The sequence below is a fragment of the Patella vulgata genome, chromosome 6, assembly GCF_932274485.2.
Source record: "Patella vulgata chromosome 6, xgPatVulg1.2, whole genome shotgun sequence".
NCBI lineage: Eukaryota > Metazoa > Mollusca > Gastropoda > Patellidae > Patella > Patella vulgata.
Genome location: NC_065884.2, coordinates 30,574,781 through 30,590,412, shown reverse-complemented (window position 1 = coordinate 30,590,412; position 15,632 = coordinate 30,574,781). Strand labels below are relative to the sequence as shown.

At 35.9% G+C, this 15,632-nt stretch overlaps 1 long non-coding RNA gene across 1 annotated transcript; it reads right to left on the bottom strand.

Annotated features, from left to right (window-relative positions):
• Positions 1-4,131: 4,131 nt before the first annotated feature.
• On the bottom strand, positions 4,132-15,116 carry LOC126825476 (uncharacterized). The gene is made up of 4 exons (XR_007682001.2): positions 14,918-15,116; positions 14,166-14,271; positions 6,475-6,557; positions 4,132-4,179 (listed from the first exon to the last, which is right to left on the bottom strand). It is a non-coding gene; the product is annotated as an uncharacterized LOC126825476 (long non-coding RNA).
• Between the last annotated feature and the right edge of the window lie 516 nt (positions 15,117-15,632).

Here is a 15,632-nt window from a genome sequence, read left to right as displayed (position 1 = left end):
ATGCGGAACTCATGCACAACGTTAGTCTAACTTATGCCTAACTTATACATAACGTGTTGTGGCGTACTTCGGCAACCACGTGAGGTCAGATATAAAAGCTCAGGCTCGCTAGAACCACAAGTCATTATATGGGGCTGTCACACATTGACGTATAGCATCAGCGTATGCCGACGTATGAGAAATTTAGCGAACACGCTGGTGTACGTTGAATACGTTATGGGTACTTTTTTAACAAGTTACGAGCACGCTGAAATACGATGGTATAAGTTGTACGCCGAACGCGGCCCGTATGCCTACGTATTGCTTACACTTTAGGCGTTAGTTAGAAGTACAGGTAAGTTGTGCACGCGTTCATGCACGTTACATGTAAGTTTCTCATAAACTGACATACACGTCGGCTACCAGCAGGGCAATTGAGCAGCGTACGCGTAACCTATTTCTAACCTATAGGCAACGTACTTCTGACGTCTTTAGAACTTACTGAACTTTATGGCGAACAATATGTTTATCAATCTTATTTCAAAACGGTTTTAAATAATCAGTAATAGGTGTCTTTCGTCCGTAAAAGTTTGTAAGAAATGTTTAAATTGCTTTTTGAGTTTAAACATTAACAGATTAGCATTGTCTAATGAATACACTGATTGATAAGTTGCACTCAAGTCAAAAGGAACCCGATGCATCATATCATAAAACGTAATACGCCAATTCTTCGCAATGAATTTAAACATAATTGAAAGAAGTAATATGAAAGAATCTCATACTTATTGACGTGATACGTATTTTATAAGTCATTATTATTATATTGACAACTGTTTTTAATGAAATGATTGACACCTTGATAAACTATTATCCAATATGACTTTGATAAAGGTTGGCATGGTAACCAAACAATGCTTTTCAAAGATAAGAATACCTTTGGTCTTGCCAAACAATGGCTTTGTGTATTCCTTTAATGCATTAGATGTGCTTAGTGGAATCCTCAGGGGAGATATGGTTCATTTGACATACAATCAAATAAATTTTTTCTTCCGATCTGATTCGATAAATCCCTCAAGTATTTGTTGAAGAAAAATTATAATATATTGTTTGGCAGACAATTGAAGATATGAGATAATGGAGCTCTAAAAGACTTATTTTTTATGCTGTTTTAATAGTTTAAAGTTGGCATTCTTAACGATAAACGATGACGTTTAAGGTACCAAGGAAATATTAACTGTAATATGTAGTGGGAACAAAACTGTGGCTATCATGCGTTCCAAATTTACCTCATGTATTATACTCAGCCAAATTAAAAACTTGACACTCGGGATTTTTGGGACTAGATTTTTAATATTTGGTTTAAGGCAACTATTTTAGTGTTATGTTGTGCACAGACGACCTTGACATCAACAGAAAGCAAGAATACGTCTCGCCGAAAGTCCTTGACATTGATAACGTTCGTGATGTCACAGTACCCCCCAAAATGAAATTCACAGACTTGGAGAACAATCGGAATAAAGTGTTTAGTAACGGTTGTGGCCTCCTCTAGCGTTTCGTACTGCCACACAACGTCTTCTCATGGATCTCAGAACATTAGTAAACACTACCCGAGGAAGACGTCGCCATTGCTCAGCAAGAGCATGTTGAAGGTCCTGCAATGTCAGTGGTGGATTCACTTGCTGACGAACACGTCGACCCAGTTCGTCCCAGATGTGTTCAATAGGATTAAGGTCGGAGCTAAGCGACGGCCAATCCTGGACTTGGACACCGGCATTTCTTAAAAAAAAATTCTGGGTAGCAATTGCTGTATGGGGTCGAGCATTGTCTTGTTGAAACGTTAGTCCAGGCCCATGTCTCTGCATAAACGGGAGAAGAACAGGTTGCAAAATCTGATCCCTGTACTGGACAGCATTTAAGTTCCCTTGGACAACAACAAGAGGAGAACGTCCATGTGCACAAAAAGAACCCCAAACCATGACGCTGCCGCCACCAAATCGGTCAACTTCTCTGACGCATACTTGAGCGTAACGTTCACCTCGTCTGCAGTACACTCGGACCCTGTCTTTGAGTAAATCTTATGTGTCTTGTGGCCCACACAAGTCGGTTACGGCGATGAAGAGGTGTCAATATTGGTCCATTATAGGGCCTCCGAGCTCGAAGACCAGCAGCCTGCAAGCGATTTCGAACAGTTTGTGCAGTTACCCTTCCCCCAAAAATCTCTCTACTTGTGGAGGTTGCAGTGACAAATCTGTTTCTAAGATGACGTAATCGTATTGCTTGATCTTCCTGGAGTGACGTCACACAACTATAGAACAGTAATTTTCGTTAAGGAGTAATCCTACTGGAACATTACTGGACTCGTATGTGGGTGAGATGGTGCCCTAATATTCATTATTTTTTAAATATCAAATTATCTGTTTTCTATTATTATCATCGTAAAGCCATCTAGAACTTTGTGTCACACAAGATATAATTTATAAAATATAACCCTGATTTAATACATTCGTAGGTAATTAAGATTTATGTTCGGCTTGTATAATGCAATAGCCTATATTATATTTTCGCTGTTAATATATCTTTTGACAAGATCGTGCGTTCATTATGTGTGTGGGGGGGGGGGATATAACGCGTGCGCGTTAGAGCATAAGGTCCTTCATCGAGTCATGTGGCGTGGTTTAGATTCACTGCATGTACGTGTCAAGGAGTAGGATCGACTGTCCATCCTCGTGCGTTTTCTCTTGGTCCTGGCCCTCCGGTTTCCTACCACAACTAAAGACCACTACACGCTAATGAATTATTGAAATGATGAAATAAAATTTAAACGTATGTTATTCCTGAGATGACCTAGTCTGTATCCAGTGGACGTTAACACGGCTTCTTTCTTATTATGCCAAGGGATATAACTCTATTTTTCAACGTATCTTGTAGTGGTGTAGTGAAATGGCATCTAAGGTCTGGATTAAACACAATAAATCGTCCGTGCGTAAGGGTCTATAGTATTATGTGTGTCAGACACAAAGGTGGTGTCGAAACCACTACACTTACATCGATGACAGACCCCCTCTCTCTCTCTTCTCTCTCTCTCTCTCTCTCTCTCTCTTTCCGGAGTTTCAACTGCCCAACCCTTCTGTTATAGAGCGGAACATTGGTGTCTTGTAATTCGGAAACAATGAAAATCCATTGTTATGTTTATCTTGTAATTCGGAAACAATGAAAATCCATTGTTATGTTTACCCCTTTACAATGGTAATTATAATGCTGGTGTCTTGCAAAGTCATTCTTCAAACCATGAACCTGATCAGTGAGCAAGTTCCATGCTCACCGCCCTTATTCATTTTCGTTTCGGTTACGAAGTTATAGTAACCGAAACGAAATAAACGTCCAATTTTCTAGTTTTGAGCGACGGAAGTATGTCAATAAAGCATCAAGACAAGTTAACATAATTCTTTATTTCAACCGATTCGAATAACTATTACAACAAAACATGCTTAATTTAAAATTTCGATAAAGAGCCGACAGTTGTCGCTATAATAGTTAAAAATAGATAAAGGGATTATATTGGAAATGTCAGTTAAATGACCTCATTCTAAGAGAAGTTATGGCCGTTTGAAGAATAGTGTAGTCTTGATTGTCATTGCTACCGAAGTTACGATTATCCAATTTTAAATTTTTGTGACGATCGTGTTTCAGTCCGTTGAAAATCTCAACCATCAGTTGATCTAGAGATTAGATTATGGACTTTGCATGTGAATAAATGTCTAATTAATGATTTATATAACATTGGACGCCATATGAAAGATCTTCAATAGGCAGATTAGCTCTTACGCAATGCATCTTTACATGCACATTCCATACACGGCAAGACCGTATAGCTAAATATAAATGGCGGATTGCATGGGGATTTAAATAAGGTGCACATATCCGTCATGGCTGTAAAACTTTATAAACATTCTAAGTCAGTTGTATGAGAAACATAAACCATTATAAACTTTGTTAGAGACAAAGAAAATTTGAAAACTACTTAGATATCTAAACAAATAATATTGTGATGGCTCAAAATACAATTTCAGTTTAAATGAATGAAAGCTATTAAAATATAACAATACGCACATTACAATAAATTATCATACATCAATTACATAAATATTGATCCTTGGTTTCAGCTGTTTCACTTTAATTATTACACAGATGCACAGATAGCTGAAAGCAAACACACAAGAAATAAACAGTATTTTCAAGAATCATGTTCGTAAACAAGATTATCAAATTCAGCGGCAAATAGCACGCTGGAAAACGTTTGTCTACGAAGGTGAGAAACACAATGACACAACGTAATAGACTTTAGACATAAAATTTAGTCACAGTTTTAAATGTTATTTTTGAAAGATTTTTGCATGTTACAGGCTCCTGTGAATCCCACCTGATTTATGTATCTCTATCTAGATGTGACAATCTTTAGGGAAAAAAGAAAGTAGATTCTGGATCTGGGCCCTGTTTCACAAAAACTTAAACTAAAATCACTAAAATAGATTTTAATTAAAATCAAAATGAAATTTTAAATTTTATGCGTTTCACGAAGATCGGTTGTAACTTAAAATGCAATTTTAATAGATTTTAGTTAAAATTGCTTGCGCTCGCGCAGTGTTCAATTCCGGTGAGGGCACTTAGGGTGTAAGCATAAACGCTTCGGAACTGAAAACTGTTGCCCGATTGAATGAACCGCTACAATACCAATGAGGAGAGTTACATACGTTGTAACAATGTCTGCACATGGCCAGACAGTCGTAGAGAAATGAAATAAATAAGTTTATTGCGTATTATTCGTATTGAAATGTATCAGTTGGTTGGCCTTGAACTTGGAGGTCACGAAAGCGACCTTGGCATTTGATTTACTCGCAGGCTTCAATGGAAATACTGCGTAACTAAATCGCTTTAATTTCGTAGTTTTATGGTATTTTGGATAACAGAAACTATTGAGAATTGTCACAAACATGTGTTATTTCTGACTCAAAGGATTAATCTAGACTAAAGTATTGTCGAATTTTAAAAGTATTTAACAACTTTTAAACTAATACACAAAATAACCAATGTTCCGATGCCTAGATTTGAAAAGTCAGTCCCATGGACCCTTTCAATAATACTATGAAAGTGCCAAAGTGCCACACTCCTTATTGGGTAATGTCCTTGGCTCCTATATAGAAATGGAATGAAGACGGGCATACGCCATACAGTGTGCTATGAGGGAAATTTTGCCTGAGTAGGAAATATCGCCTACTCTTATATCGAATTCCAACTGCCAAGGGATCTTTTACGTGCATTCCAATGTATACACGGGGCCTCGGTTTTTCGTATCATCTGAAGGACTAGACAGCTGTCCTTGTCAGGCCCTCCGTCCTGCATCACTGACAAGGGGGGACCACGCCGGAAAATCTGGATGAACTTTCTCGGCCAATGCAGAGATCGAACACCCAACCTCCAGACTAGCGAGCCAGCGTCTTACCCACTTAGCCACGTGATCCCCCGGCTCCTATATAAATCATCATAACCCCAAAACCATAAATACTTTGTATATGGCGTATCTAGTATTATAGGACTGACGGGGTTTCGATTCCCCGGTTGTACGTGACAGGGAATAGGGTCGCCCGTCCAACTTCTTGGATTTTCTCAAATAAAATTGAACCATGTGTTAGTCCCGAAATGACCTAGTTTGTGTCTAGTGTACTAATTATTTGAAAATAGTATAATTTATACTTGAATCTTATGGTAATATATAAAATAGTAACAAAGAGTTTTGTTTACTGGGGTTTTGAGGGGTTTTTTTTCTTGGGGTTTTCATTTGGGCGTCATCTAATTGCTTATATTGCCTTACAATAAAATAAACGGGTAGGCTGCATCTATATTTCCCATGCAATGAAAAGAATTTGAATGAAAATTATTTTTGTGAATGATAGTATGTTTAAATTATATTACCCGGGCCATTGGCAATATTATCATTATTCCAAATATATCTATATGTCGCAATAGATCTCACAACGTAGCTCTAATTATTAATGTTTGTTAGTGTAATGATTTTAAGTTAGGAGAGGGTGACGGCTGTCCTAAGTTAAAATTGATTTTAGTTAAAATTGTCCCTAAAATAGTTTCGTGAAACGCCACTGTTTTAAGTTAAGATACAATTTTAACTTACAATATTATTTAAAAAGCGGATAATGTACATGGGAGATAACAGTGTTAGTTGAAAGTTCTTTCTATAATAGGGGTGTATCAATAAAGTATTTTAAGTCTGTTTAGTCCTAGAAATAGTCAATCTTTAAATGCCAGGGATTAGGTAAATTTGGAGTTGAAGGGTATTTAAAATATGACATGGATATTTAATATTAATGAAACAGGATGAATAAATCGATGTAGTTTATTACTTCACTTTTCACGGTCCAATTATAATTTCCATTGATGCTTTGAAAGTATATACTCTAAATAATAGTAAATATTACTTACATCATCTAACTCTCCTCTATAACCTGGTATAAGACCACCAATACCTACACCAAAACCACACTCTAATATCTTCGTCATCGGTGCTGTTAATCACAGAAAAATAAAATATAACTAGTAGTTAATGTTTTCTGAAAAAAACCTGAACTAATAATATTAAACATTGTTCATTTTCCAAGTGAAAACATTATTAGTTATAATAATACAATATAGAATACAACTGGTTAATTCCTAGCTGAAGGCTATTTGAAGGCTTTATTCTAGTCCTACACAACTATCTGTAGCTCTGCGATAAATATTATTCTCACACTGTTTCCCTTTGTCCCTTATCCATCAAATAATCCAATGCTATCAGTTATGATCAGTTGAAACAAGCGGTTGTCATGCAAGATACACCCACATTTGCAAGAAATGTATGGGGAAGAGGTAAAATTAATAGGGATCATCCTCTCATTCAAGATCTTTTGATCCTTAACATATTTGTTAAGTTTCCCTAGAATGGGACAACAATCGTAGGCCCTCCAGAGGACCTACAAAATCCATACACATTTCACATTTTGCGTAAAGAAAACAGGGGCTATAGCTCTAGTCTGTAAGGTTTGATGCGTATCAAAGTCGAACTCATCCAAGAACGTTTGATTCTTAACACATAGTTTAAATTTAATCTCGTTCGACTGGGACAAAAATCTAGATCCCATGTACACTTTGGCGTACACTTAAAACAACGCTTGTTAGTTGGAATTTGAAATAAGATTAGGCTGTAGCACAGCTGTTCGACAAAATGTCCCTTATGTTTTCATAAGGCTTGAATGAACAGAAAAGTAAAACGTTAAACCACATTTCATTTCATGATGATTGACAAATATGCAGCTGGAGTAGGCTGATAGCTGAAAAGACTGGACATCGCTCGAGTACTATTCGTGCTTACAAGAGAACAAGTGGCAATCAACAGTCCGATTTAAGTAATATTCTTTGCGGTGAAAAACGTCCTAAATTAGAAGTATCAAGACTACAAAAAACGGAATTAAAGGAAAATATTGGTGTCAGTCATTATCACATATGTGATAGAACTGGTTAAACACGTTCCAAATATAATTTTAACACTGGACATTGCTACGATAGATGTGTAATACAGGTGTCATGAATCGGAAGTGACGAACGCCAAATGAAAACACGAGTTGTCCCTCTATATAACTGACTGAAGTGACGAGTGATAACAGATATACGGCCGAATTTCTGCTCACTAATAATTCATTCGAAGACCAAAAGTTGTTATATGGGACTGTAAGAGGATATCTGACAATTCAATAAAGTAATTGAATGAGTTCATGTCGATTTAAATGATGATTTTCTTAGAGCTTGGCACATCTCTAAATATGTTTGTAAGATTCCCTTTGTGTGGGGTGGGTGCCCGTTGGGGGTGAGAGTGGAGGCAACACGAGTTTCTATTTTGTACAGAAATTATTTGGTTCAAAATTGCCCTTAAAAGTGATTTCTCGTTAGCTTTTTCGTTCACTCATTCAAGATATTAAATGACAATGGTACTTTTCAATTGATCTGAAGATGTACACAAAAAAAACCCCACAGTAAATCAGAGACATGTTTAGATATAAGTTTATTCTTAGTCTTCATCAGAAGATTCAAAATCAAAGTTCATGATAGGAGCGGGATAAATATCTTCTTGGTTTGCTGACCAACAACTCGTATATATCCTTTGGATATGCTTCATACCCATTGCCATTGTAAATCTGTATTCCAGCCATGCAGCAAAAGACCACTACGGCAAGTTGGTAATAAAGAAAGGTCTGTTATTTTTTCACCGAGAAAATAAAATCTTTCTTCTAGCGTCATCTACTGATGTAAATTGCCTTCCGCGATATTTTCTACCTTTGTCAATTTCAGTATCGATCCAAATGTATATTTGGATCACTGTTTGCGAGCAGAATGATTGGGATGTCTATTTCGCCCGAGCAAGAACGCAAAATACAATTTGTTTCAGCGCCTCCATTAATTTGCAATGCGTGGAGTAGGCAACCTATTTTGGTGTCCTCGTGGTTTGTTGTCAGGTCTAGGATATTCTCGACACTTTCTTCAATACTAATCATGATATATTTTTGATCCAATCAAGATTAGTATTGAAAAGTGTCGAGAATATCGCGGCCTACATGCTTTCAGTGGTAATGACTATCTGTCTTTCTTTTATCAACTTTCTAACAAAGGGCTGGGACAGACAAATGATGTTTCTGATGACGTAATTGCTCGTTTAGAAAAAAAATGTTTGTACCATCGACTGAGAAAGGCGACTTACATCAGCAGATGACACTAGAAGAAAGATTTTCTGGAGGAATTTTAATTGTGATGAAAAATAACAAACCCTTCTTACTTGAGTCAACTGGCGTGGTTTCGATTCCCCGGTTGTACTTGACAAGGAGTAGGGTCGCCTGTCCAACCTCGTGGGTTTTCTCGGGGTCCTCCGGTTTCTTCCCTCTGCTAAAGACCCCTACGCGCAAGCGAATTATTGAAATAAAATTAAACCATATGTTTGTCCCGAAATGACCTAGTTTGTGTCGAGTGGACGTTAAACCCCATTTCTCTCTCTCTCTTCTTTATTACCATCTTGCCCGAGTAGTCTTTTGCTGCACATTAAACGCAACAATTAAGTTGCAACAATATGGAGAAAGGCTGCAAAATCAATTATCGAACAAGATGACCCTGCGATACAAGGCTTGAATGAAGATTTACAATGTGAATGGGTATCTGAAGCATTCCCAAAGGCCATATGCAAGCTGTTGATTAGCCATCAAGAAGATATTTATCCCGCTCATATTAAGAACTTTGATTTTGAATATTCTGATGAAGACTAGAATAAACTAATATCTAAACATGTCTGTGTTTTTTATGTACATTTCCAGATCTCTCGAAAAGTACCATTATAATTAAATATTTGGAATGACGAAATTGTTACTGAACAAAAAGCAATCTGATTAAAATATAAATGTATATTTCCTTTCGTTTTTTTATACTTTCGATGGCCTACACTACATGAATTTACACAAACATAAAAACATGGACAAGACATAATACTCAGAAACCACAAATGAACAAACAATTCAAAAAGAGTGAATGGATCCGGGGGCTAGCCGTAAGCGTCCACTGCACTGTACAGTCCCGGGCCTGTAGTGACTTCACTCAAATTTGAAAACAATCAGATCAGGAATACGACCCAAAGAAAACGTAGTGTAATGCCTGCATGAGTCATGATCTGCTATCTATATGTTACAAGAAATACGAATGTAAGCATATTGTAGTAAAATTCAACTATACAAGTAACCACATCGGTGAAATGTATAAAAAATAGTCTAAAAACTAAATCAATCAAGAAACGTTTAAGTATTCAATGGAATCGAGGTATATTCAATACTATAGGTGTTAGCTTCTATAGTCAAATCTGTATTTCAACTTAATCTTTTTGGACATACTCGATCACCTTACGATTACAAACCAAGAGCTGATACAAGGAACAATTTATTATCGTTCTCATACCCGCATTTTCAACTTCCACCACATATGAGATTTTCACCGAAAGATACTAGATCAACTTACAACTTCAAACCAAAATATGATTTTAGGAGTAAAGTATCAAGAAAGGTCTTCACATAGGACATTTAAATGTCCGTCATTTTATAAACAAAACAGTGGAAATCAAATTACTTCTTGAAGAATTTGATATTTTTGGTTTCACAGAAACACATTTATCAGATTCTGTAAATGATGGTTCTATTATTTTTCCTGGTTTTCATTCGCCATTTAGAAGAGATGATAGTACATTTAATTCTTCTGACACTCTGTTATATGTAAGAGAATCTATTAATTGTAAATGGAGAACTGATTTGGAACGCGATACTCTTGAAGTCATTTGGATTGAAATTACTATGCAAAAGACATCACCTATTTTAATATGTTGTTTATACAGAAATCCGGCATCTAATGTTAAATGGCATGATGAATTTAAATTAAAGATTGATTCTGTGTGGAATCAAGGAGTGAACTTATCATTTTTGGTAACATAAATATCGATCTGTTAGGCAACAACAATTCTTATTGGACGGATTCACTCAATTTTTACAATTTAACGCATATCATTTCTTCTCCAACCTGTGTTACAAATTCAAATTCTACATTAATTGATCATGACATTGTATCTGCCCCAAACCATATTATTGAAACTAAAGTGCTATGTTATTCTTTATCAGACCACTTTCCAACTTGATTTACTTGGTCCAAAAGAGGAGTAAATATCTCCAAAACAAAACATATATATGTTGCATACAGATCTTTTCGAAATTTCGTTAAAGATAATTACATGCATGACTTACGCTTAATTAACTTTGAAAATATTTATCTGATAAATAACCCAACAGATGCTCTTCAAATTTGGTATGAATTAGTAACTCCAATAATTGATCACCATGCTCCTATCAGAACTAGACGTGTCAAGAGTGCTATCAAACCTCGATGGCTCACTAGTGAAATTTTGAATTTAATGCGACAGCGTGATTTCCATAAAAGTAGTAAGAAAAACGATACCGAATATAAAAAATGTTGAAATCTTTTAAAAACAATGATTCCTCAATCTAAATCAAAGTACCTCCAGGATCTGGTCGGAGATAACAAAAATTCTAAACAAATATGGAATGCATTAAACTCAGCAGCTAACAAAAGTAACATCAGTCCCCACGTACCACTGGACAGCAATATAGTTAATGACTTCTTCTTTAACGTAGCCGGGGTGCACGGTGGCTAAGTTGGTAAGACGCTGGCTCGCTAGCCTGGAAGTTGGGTGTTCGATCCATCTTTTCGGCGTGGTTCCCCCTTGTAAGTGATGCAGGGACGAAATACCGAGGTCTCGTGTACACATTGGCATGCACGCAAAATATCCCTTGGCAGTTGGAATTCGATATAAGAGTAGGCCGTAGTGCCGCTGTCCGGGCAAAATTTCCCTCATAGCAGAACAGTAGGACGTTAAACCCCATTGCATTTCATTTCATTTTAACGTAGCCGATAAAATACTCAATGCCCATACAGATGATACCCCTAGTAATATAAGGCTTGACGATAATGATTTAAAAACCTATGGAAACTCTAAAGTACCCGATGGCGTATCTTTCAAAATTATGTTTATGAAAATAACTGATGTGGTTAATTCCCTACAAAAGTTAGATGTTTCCAAGGCAGTCGGTCTTGATTCAATAAATCCACCTTTTCTCCGCTTAGGCGCTATTCAACCTTTTGCTAGTTTCACGCACATTTTTAACTTGTCAATAAATTATAACACGTACCCTTCTTTATTTAAACAAGGGGTACCAACGATGACCCCAATAATTATAGGCCGATATTAAGTCTTCCAAATATATCAAAAATTCTTGAAAGACATGTTCAAAAACATCTTAACAATTATTTAAATAAATATCTACGTTTATATAGTAATCAATCAGGTTTCCGTTCATCTAGCTCTTGTCAAACAGCCTTAACACCTATACTGAAAACATGTATGATTATGTTAAAACAACAATCTCCTTTGTGGAGATTCTCTTTCTAGAATCATACTTAAAAAAACAGAAGTCAGTGCACATCTGTTAATGGCATATTATCTGAGAATAAACCTATTATCACTGTGTATCCCAAGGATCAATATTAGGACCCATATTGTTTAATATCTTTATAAATAATTTACCTTTTATACCTATCCGCTAAAACTGACCTCTTTGCGGATGACACAACCATCTAAACCTCTGGTTCTACTGTCAAAGAGTTAGAACAGAAACTTCAACTTGACGCCAATATAGTATTAGCCTGATGTGATAAAAACCATTTGAGATTAGTATAGGTCATACATTTTTAACCCACATTTTTATATTAAAGCGAGAGCCTCAACTAGAATGTGAACACAAATTAAAACAACTTTTACCTATTAAATTTCAGTCTATGTTTTACAAATCAAATATCAAACCCTATTTTGATTACTGTTCACCTATATGGGACAGCTGTGGTAAACATTTTTCAGACTTCCTTTAACACTAGTAATATTCAGCTCTTAAACTTATTCTTGATGTCTCGACACACTACCGAAAATTCTGATGCAGCCAATAATAACAATATCAATGTTTTGAATGTGGAAAACCGCCAACTATTAAATAAATACATGCTCTTGCACAAAATTATAAACCAGCAATGCCCAAACTACCTTGCTAAAACGCTGTTATATAATTCCACTACTTACTCTAACATTAATAAACGACTGATTGTACTAAGACCAAATCTTAGTGTAGTCAAAAGTAGTATTAAATTATGTGGATCACGCATATGGAATACATTGCCATGTTTTCTCAAACATTTGAAATCCGGTAATGCCTTCCGCGCCCAACATATTAAATATCTAAATGAAAATTAATTATACTGTCTTTCACCCGATTTGATTAACCTTATATTCATACATTGTTGCATGTATTAATTATGAACTTGTCACAGCCAATCTTCTTTAGAGTCATGTTGCACCTTTTATGTGCCAAAAATGTACATCTGTAAATACATGTTCAACTTGTTTTGTTTCTTGTTTTTTTTTTGTTGGTTTTTTTTTTGTGGTTGTTTCTTTTTTTTGTTTATATATATATATTATATTTATAATATATATTTTATTTTAATGTATAAATTTCTATCTTTTCTATCTATTAATGTACATATGTTCCCATTGTTTAAAGGGCAAAATGTATGAAAAGCCATTGGCCTTATTTTCAACCCTTTTGACATAAAGTAATTATTATTATTAACACTGTCATGTTCCGTTGACAGTTAAGCACATTCTGATTGAGTGCAAGCATCTCTCAAAGATGTAAAATCGCATTTTTACCGTTGTCAATCATTACACACACATACCCCCCTATATTTCTTATTACATGTATTTATACATGTATTCTGTATATCTCCATATTATAAGCATGTACATATTGTACATTTGTTGATACATGATATATCTATTTATTCAAACTTTCTGTTTTATCAACTCGCATATATACTTCAATTAATCTTTTAAGTGACTTGTATATTATTTTCTCTATTGTAAATTGGTGTGTTATTTAATGCATCAGTCTATATCTTTTGTAATATATTTTCTATGAAGGGCAGGATGTCAGAAAGTCATTATTATTATTATTATTTTTAAATCATCATTTAAATCAACGCGAACTCATTTCCCGCCAATTCACCCCCACCCCCACCCACCCCCACCCCCGCCCAAGTCAATAAGTCATTTAACGTGAAGTCCAAGATTTGGGAGCTGGAAGTCGAACCTCGACGATCATATCATATCTACATTACGTGTCTGTAACTCGTGCGTCTACACACGGACGACTACCTACTATATTTTAATATTTTGTTGTTTTCGTGAAAGTAAAAGCATATTACAGGTCATAGCTGCGTTAATTACCTTGGCGAAATTTACAAACGGTATCGAATATTCGCGTGTATCAAGTCACCCAATTTGTACGTAAGCGATGTAAATGATTTATGTATCCCCTACATAGCCTTAATACTCTATAAGTATACGTTATCTCCACATCTGAACGTTCGGAAACCCGGCGAAATCTGGGACCTCTCTTTTAAATTGTGTATACATATAATATTATATAGTTACGTACCTGGTAATTTAGATACCTGTAGTAGATTTCCAGCTCTGACGTGAGTTTCCACCATTTCACCATCATACACAAACATCACATCCTTCCAGGCATAAGGCGGGAACTCCTACAAACATAATGCGTATTACAAAGAACGAAATGTTCCAAGCAAATGACAAGGATATTTCTCTGTGGTGAAACATTCAAGGGCATCCTAATCTGTTCGCTCGTCCCTATTTTCAATAACCCAGTCTTTTCAATACTCCAAACCTAACGCTTGTTGTTGTTATTGTCCTTAGTGTTTTAACGTCCGCTTCCACCGAAGGTGATATCGCAGACAAGTTGTCTTATTTTCATTTTTACAATCTTAGCGCACGCGCAGGGGTCTTTCATGTGGGAGGAAACTAGGGTACCCTGGAGTAAACCCACTAGATTGAGAAGGCCAAGCCACATACGCTCACACCAGGGATAGAAACCAAACCTGCAAGCCAGAGGTGACCGGCCAGCTAGAGGTCGAAGCGCGACACTTTAAACCACTAGGCCATCTCAACCCCCCTAAAAACCTAACGCTCATTCTCATACCTTTTAAACTGGATGTTTTTGTAACCAAATAGTTGTGTGTGTATGTATTTAAACTGATTTTCTATTTAAAAATTAGAATACAATTTGATCAAAAACTATCAGACAGTATGAACCTTCCAACTATTGGTGGTGAGTCTGAAAAAGAATTGAGCAACTTATGAATTAAAAAAGCACAAAATCAAAAGACTTACACTTGTTGCAATAGTTATATTAGTATAGGCACCATATTTGGATTCAACTTTGAAGTATATTGCTGTTGCATCATGGGTGATATACATTCTTCCACCTTTTCCGCAGTCACCCGTGCTGAAGATTACCCGCATTCGATCTACAGGTAAGGTTTCCCTGTATCTAAATGAAATTGATAATCTGTGTTTTGTCTCTGATAGCATGTTGTTGCTATTATTCATCATTATATCGTATCGTAAATAACTATCTCCAGTAAATTGAGCAGCACCGAAATGAACAGTAACATTATTCGCCATCATACCCATTCCTGTATTATTTTGAAGCTGGTTGGCATCGGTAAAATTCAACTTTATCTTTGCTTTACATGCTAAAAAACATCCAAGATAATAAATCTTAAATTAATGTATGTTAATATAATGCGTACATAATACGGTACGTAATAGGAAGTGCAGGCGGAGCGTACAACACAGAAACAAAACCGGGGTCAAGACACACAATAACAAATCATGAAAATGAATCTGGAGGCCAGCTGCAAAGGGCAGGACGATTTACCAAATACTACCCAGTACCACTCAATATTAATTAAACACTACCAAATACTTCCACATACTACCTAATTATTGTAAAACTTACATAATACTTCAATTTATTTTTTAAAAAATAGAGTTAATTCGTTAAAACGTACGACAAATGTGATTATCAATGTCTCGCTATTCC